Raw genomic sequence first — 7,481 nt, forward strand, 5'->3', positions numbered from 1 at the left:
CATATGAAAATTCTTTCAGGTTGAGAATTGTCCTTTCAAGGTCTGTAAACAATCATGCTGGAATGTTGATTGCATTGAATCTGTAGCTTGCTTTTGGTAGGGTAGCAATTTTTACTATGTTAGTCATACCAATCCATGAGCATAAGAGGTCTTTCCATCTTCTGATATCTTCAATTTCTTTCATCAAAGACTTAAAGTTTTATCATACAAATCTTTCACTTCTTTGGTTAGAGTTACCCCAAAATATTTTTATTGTATGAGGCTACTGTGAAATGTGCTGTTTCCCTGATTTCTTTCTCCGTCTGTCATTTGTATAGAGGAGGGCTGCTGAATTTTGTAGTTAATCTTGTATCCAGCTACTTTGCTGAAGGTGTTTATCAGCTGTAGGAGTTCCCTGGCAGAATTTTTTAGGTCACTTATGTAGACTATCATATCATCTGCAAATAGTGAACGTTTGACTTCTTCCTGTCTAATTTATATCCCCTTGATCTCCTTTTGTTGTCTTATTGCTCTAGCTAAGACTTCAAGTACTATATCCAATAGGAAAGAGTGGACAGCTGTTGTGGAATATCTTTTTGTATGCTGTAGCTATGTGTTGCTCTGATTGGTTGATAAATAAATCTGCATTGGCCTATGGCAGGGCAGGATGGAGCCAGGAGGGAAAATTCTAGAGACACAGTGAAAGGAAAAAGAGGAGCAAGGGGAGATGCCAGCCACCGCCCAAGAAGCAGCAAGATGCCAGCAGATCAGTAATGCCCTGGCCACGTGGCAACTTATAGATTAATAGAAATGGGTTAAGTTATAAGAGCTAGCTAGGAAGAAGCTTGAGTCATAGGCCACCCAGTTCATAATTAATACAAGCCTCTATGTGTTTACTTGGGTCTGAGTGGCTGTGGGACTGGGTGAGACACAGGAAAATTTCCTACTACAAACAATCTTGTCTCTGATTTTAGTGGAATTGCTGCAAGTTTCTCTCCATTTAATTTGATGTTGACTATAAGCTTGCTGTAAATTACCTTTTTTATATTTAGGTATGCCCCTTGTATCTCTAAACTCTCCAGGACTTTTATCATGAAGGGGTGTTGGATTTTGTCAAAGGCCTTTTCTGCATTTAATGAGATGATCATGTGGGGTTTTTTTCTTTCAGTTTGTTTATATGGTGGATTACATTTACTGATGATCATATATTAAGCCATCCCTGCATCTCTGGGATAAAGCCTACTTGATCATGGTGAAGGGTTCTTGAGTTTTGTTTGCAAGTACTTTATTAAATATCTTTGCATCTATGTTCATAAGGGAAATTGGTCTGTAATTCTCTTTCTTTCTTGAGTCTTTATGTAGTTTGAGTATCAGGGTAACTGTGACCTGATAAAATGAATTGGGCAATGTTCATTCTACTTCAATTCTATGGAATAATTTGAAATGTGTTGGTGTTAACTTTCTTTGAAAGTTTGGTAGAATTCTGGGCCAAAACCTTCTGGTCCTGGACACTTTTTAGTTAGGAGATTCTTAATGACTGCTTCTATTTCACTAGGGGTTATAGGTGTATTTAAATTGTTTGTCTAATCTTGATTTAACTTTGGTAAGTGGTACCTACGAAGAAAATTATCTCTTTCTTTTTAGATTTTCCAATTTGGTGGAGTAAAGGTTTTTAAAAATATGTCCTTATAATTCTCTTGATTCCCTCGGTGTCTGTTGTTATGCCCCCTTTTCATTTCTGATTTTGTTAATTTGGATATTCTCTCTCTGTCTTTTTGTTAGTTTGGGTAAGGTTTGGTCTATCATGTGATTTTCTCAAAGACCAACTCTTAGTTTCATTGGTTCTTTGTATTGTTCTCTTTGCTTCTATTTTAATGATTTCAGCCCTGAGTTTGGTTATTTCTTATTGTGTACTCCTTTTAGGTGTGATTACTTCTTTTTGTTCTAGAGCTTTCAGGTGTGCGGTTAAGTTGCTAGTATGAGATCTCTCCAACTTCTTTATGAAGGCACTTAGTGCTATGAACTTTCTTCCTAGCACCACTTTCATTGTGTCCCATAAGTTTGGGTGTGCTGTGCCTTCATTTTCATTGAGTTCTAGAAAGTCATTGATTTCTTCCTTCATTTCTATCTTGACCCAGTTTTCATTCAGTAGAGAGCTGTTTAGTTCCCATGAGTTTAGAAGGTTTCTGTTGTTGATTACCAGCTTTAATCCATGGTGGTCTGATAAGATGCAGGGAATTATTTCAATTTTCTTGTATCTGTTGAGCCTTGCTTTGTGCACAAGTATGTGGTCAGTTTTGGAGAAAGCTCTATGAGGTACAGAGAAGAAGGTATATTCTTTTGTGTTTGGGTGAAATGTTATTTAATTATTTGTTAACTCCATTTAATTTATAGCGTCTGTTAGCTCCAGTATCTCTCTGTTTAGTTTGTGTCTGGATGACCTGTCTATTGGTGAAAGTAGGGTATCAAAGTCTCCTACTATTAGTGTTTGGGGGGTCAATATGTGATTTAAGCTGTACTAGTACAAACAATATTCAATTTAAGCTGTACAAACTTGAATGCCTTTGTGTTTAGGGCATGTATGTTATGAATTGAAATGTCATTTTTCCTTTGATGAGTTTTGGTTTGAAGTTTATTTTGTTAGATATTAAAGTGGCTACACCAGCATGCTTCTTAGGGTCATTTGCTTGGAATATTTTTTTCCTACACTTTACCGCTGTGGTACTATCTATCCTTGATGTTGAAGTATGTTCCTTGGATGCAGGAAAAGGATGGGTCCTATTTTCTTATCCATTCTGTCAGTCTGTGTCTTTTTATTGGGGAATTGAGACCACTGATAGTGAGAGATGCACTGGCACATACCCATAGTCCTAACTACTGGGGAGGCTGAGACAAAATGATTGCTTGGATCCAAGCATTCTGGCCTGTAGTGTACTATGCCGTTCAGGTGTCCACACTAAGTTTGGCATCAATATAGTGACCTCCCAGGAGTAGGGAACTACAGGTTGCCTAAGGAGAGGTGAACCAGCCCAGGTCAGGATGGAGCAGGCCAACACTCGAGTGCTGATCAGTGAATTCCTTCTTACAGTCCCATCCTGCTAAGGGCTATAAGTTTTCTGATCTAGTATTTAAAAGAATTTCTTATGAGAAAGCTATTGACTGTGGGTAGGAGACTTAACTGTGAAAATGTTCATCTCAGCATTGCAGAAGATCTCACCTCAATACTCAATAACTGAGTGTACCATGGCAAAATGAAGTACCACGCAGCCATTAGGGAAACACTATAAAAATACCTGTATTGACTTGGAAAGATGTGCATGCTACATCCGGAATGCAAAAACCAGTACACACACAACACACACATACACACCCCATTCATGGGAAATTATGAACAGTAAAAGCACACCTTTAGTATATACTTATAGCTAGAGTTTTCCTGCCTGGCCCACAGTCAGGACAAATCTTTGTCACCCGCCAGTCCCACAGCCGCTCAGACCCAACCAAGTAAACACAGAGACTTATATTGCTTACAAACTTTATGGCCGTGGCAGGCTTCTTGCTAACTGTTTAGCAAATTAATCAATTTCTATAAATCTATACCTTGCCACGTGGCTTGTGGCTTACCAGCATCTTCACATACAGCTTGTCATGGGGGCAGATGGCAGTCTCTCTGACTCAGCTTTCCACTTCCCAGAATTCTTCTCCTCCTTGTCCCACCTATACTTCCTCCTGCCTGACTACTGGCCAATCAATGTTTTATTTACTAATCAATCAGAGCAACACATTTGCCATACAGAACATCCCACAATATGAGATGTTTTTATATTTTTATATATACTACTAAATATAATCATCAGTACTACATCTCTGAGATGAAATTATGGCTGTTTATTTTTTAATCTAATTTCAGTTTATTGGATTACCATGATTTTGTTACAATAAATTAAATTCCATGTGTAATAAAAATTATTAAAAATAAAATGCATTACGTTGCAGCCTGCATGTACTAGAATATCCTCATAAGCCAAAGAACTTCATAGTCATTGAAATCTGATTCTGGTTAAGCAGTCCACAAATCCCCCTATGGTAGGGATGAGGGCATTATCTGGGACAGTCAGTTGTAGATGCCACATGGGTGAATTCCACCCTTGTTATTGAGGCCAAACCCAGGGAACAACAGGCAGTCTGTGGGGCAGTACATGAAGGCAAGTCTTCCTGTGCCCTCCTGAGCATTCGTTTGCTAATCCTTTCAGTTAAGTCCCTAAAATCCACTAAAAGCTCAGTTATGCTTCCGCTTTTACATTTGAAAAGTCTACAACATTCACTGCATAGGAAAGTAAGTACTTCCTCTGTTGTTAGACCAGAAATAAAACAGAAAGACTCATGCCTTCAGCAAACTGGGCAGTGTTCAGGGAAAGCGCCACGTGAAGAAGGCAGGCCTAAGCCCAAGACCTTTGAAGGTAGACCCACCTTCTCACCCACTACTTGGCCTCTTTCTCAGCCTTGGATAAGTGATTTAGTTTCTCTCAGCCTGTTTCTCATCCTAAAGATAGGAAGGCAGAGCTGGAAAGATAGCTCCATAGTTAAGAAAACTCCCCATTCTTGCAGAGGACCCAGGTTCAACTCCCAGCCTCTACGGTGAGCAGTTCACAACCACCTGTAACTCCAGCTCCAGAGGATCCAACACCTTCTGGTCTTCATAGGCATCTGAACTCATGTACACAAAAAGATACACATTTACACATACAATGAGGAAATAAAAAGAAATCTTAGAAGAAATGGGATGGTTAATAGCCATTTTCCTCTTTGGTCATATTGAGAAGTTAAAGTACAATATGCAAGCACCTGATAGCTTGAAGTCTGCTGCAGCCTAAATCCGTAACAAAGGAGGCAATTGTTGCAACAGATTTGGGGCACTCAGCTGTGTGCTTGACTGCAGTCTCTGTGACTTCTCCCTGAGGCCACTTGCAATCTAGCCCAGCAGACTCTCCTCAAAACCCGTGAAATAAGTTGCACATTCCTAAAACTGTTCTTGCCTTTGACCCACTAATCCAGTTCTTTGGAATTTATTCAGCAAAAGCCATTAAGATGGAGAAGGGAATAAAGGTATCCATTGTTTCAAATGTTACTGAGGATGGACAAAGAAATCAGAAATAATCCACCTGCCCATCAAAGGGAGAATAATGAAATAAATCGTGACATAAAAGCGATGTGAAACATTATGATTGTTAAATATGATTCTAAGATCCATGTAGCAATGTGGCAAACTGATGAGACGCTACAAACGAAAGCAGAGGCTGGACTGTAGGTATCCTGTGAGCTACTGATCCACAAACGTGCAGCAGGTGGACCAAGGCCATCAGGGAACTCAGATGAAGAGTCACGATGTTGGAGGTGTTAGAATTCTGCCCTCACTCCAGCATGACCGCACAGGCGCAGTTCAGGAGTTAAGCAAAGGGTCTTGCATCTTACGTCATCAGTGCGCTGGCACGGCGTGGTCACGTAATCATCACATGCGTGGTGTAGCTCGGTACCAAGAGCCCTTAAAAAGCCGGATGCAGACCCCACCCTCCCTCTCTGCTCTGCTCTCTCCCCCACCTCACTACCTTTCCCTCTGCTCTCTGCACATGCTCCCCCATCCCTCTTCCTCTTAATAAAGCTCTCCGCTACTAAGCAACCGGGTTCTGTCGTGACCATGACCTTTCTGCCGTACCATTTATCATTCATTTCAGTAGGGTCAAAGAGTGGGTGGATTTTCCTTTACTATTGTCATTATATTTATATATTTTTACCATAAATATATATTTATTTACGATAAATAACTCACCAAGAGTTACACACAGTTGTCGTGCGGAGCATAAAGACATTAGACCACCATTGTCCTTTAGTGACTTAGCTTGAAACAGTACTTTGCCAAGAAAAGTCTCAGAGAAGACTTCACGGGAAGCTATATGTTGGGACAAAGGAAAGAGACCAGGAGAGGCTTGGTTGGCAATGTGATAGTGAGCATTATATTTAAAAGTTTAAAATGACTGTGCTTAAGAAAACTGTAAAACAAAAATGCCTCTACCCTATAAGCCCCACTTGCCTAAGAACAGAGAACTTCCAGGAATGCGGGTGGCTGTTCTTATAATTGCCTGGTCTTGTTCATGTACAATAACAAACCATGTGTTTTCACTTCTGTAAACAAGCTTGCTTGCCTCTGACTGTACATACGCAGGATGGGTGCTTGACAGCACATAGGCATAGCCTGATTATGCGTAGGCAGGAGGTATGTCAGGATATGTGCTTGCCCCTGATTGCATTAAGGCAGAAAGTAGGCAGCCTTGTGCATTCTGCCTTTATAAGCCCCTGACTAACATGCAGCTTAAGAGCGCTCTCAGGTACAGTCCTGGCACCATGAGTACCTGGCACCAGTATCTGAATAAAGCCTCCTTTTTGTTAAATGTATTCATGGTCAGACTGGCGAATCTCTGAAGGACCCTAGACCTGTAACAGCAACAGCCCAAGATACAACTTGATGTTGCCAGGTGAGAAGCCTGAGGTGTTCCCCCAAGGATTTCAACTCAACTGTGTCTTCCTGTGACTCCAGAATGTCGTGTGTCGTCGTCGTCGTCGTCGTCGTCGTTGTCGTCGTCCCCCGCCCCCCCCCCCGCCCCCCCCCCCCCCCCCCCCGCATCTTTCTCTCTTGCCTCCATTTGAATCTACAGGAATTGAGAATAGCATTGGCACAGGATACAGGACAGCGTGGAACATGGTTGAGGATGGGTAAAGAGGAGGCACCAGCATTAAGGAGAGGCACAGCATCTGGGACCCCATTCAGTCTTGATCACAACGTTAGCTGTACTTTCTGACCTGTCTTCCAAGCTCATGGCAGAGGAAGGTTTAAGGTTTAAACCAGCTTCCTTCTCACTCATGCCCAGAAGAACACTTACTCCTACTATAAATGCCTTCAAAACCTCCATCTTCTAGGTGCTGAGCGATCATTATGGCACTGAAGTTGTTCTGAGACACAGTCCTGTCAGGAGAGTTGGCCTCGGGCACACTCCTTTGGAGCTCAGCCAAGCCCGGAATGGAGCCAGCATCACCAGCAGAGGGAAGGCCCCTGAGCATCGTGCAGCCTGCTAGGCAGGCCTGGCTCTGCCCTGTCTGGTGTCTCGGAGGTAGCTACAGTTGTTCACTAAGTTAGAAGACCCAGAGAAGAAGCAGGGACCGACTTCCTGAGGCACCTGCTTCCTTTCTCATAAGAAAGGTGGTAGGAGTAAAAGGCTGTTCAGGGACAAACATCTGATATCTGAGCTTAATAAGAAAAATGGGAGGACCCAGGGGTCTTATACGTAACCTGGGGCTCCATATTGGATTAACTTTGGGTCTCCCATCCCATCCTGATGGGAGGTATCTGCTCACCTCAATGGAAGCTTTGTGCTCTTTATCCTCCCGGCCTCTCAGTCTTCTGCCTTCCCTGCACTTTGGTCAGCTGTCTTTTCTAGTCAATCAGTTCT

The sequence above is a fragment of the Peromyscus maniculatus genome, chromosome 20 (assembly GCF_049852395.1).
Source record: "Peromyscus maniculatus bairdii isolate BWxNUB_F1_BW_parent chromosome 20, HU_Pman_BW_mat_3.1, whole genome shotgun sequence".
Lineage (NCBI taxonomy): Eukaryota > Metazoa > Chordata > Mammalia > Rodentia > Cricetidae > Peromyscus > Peromyscus maniculatus.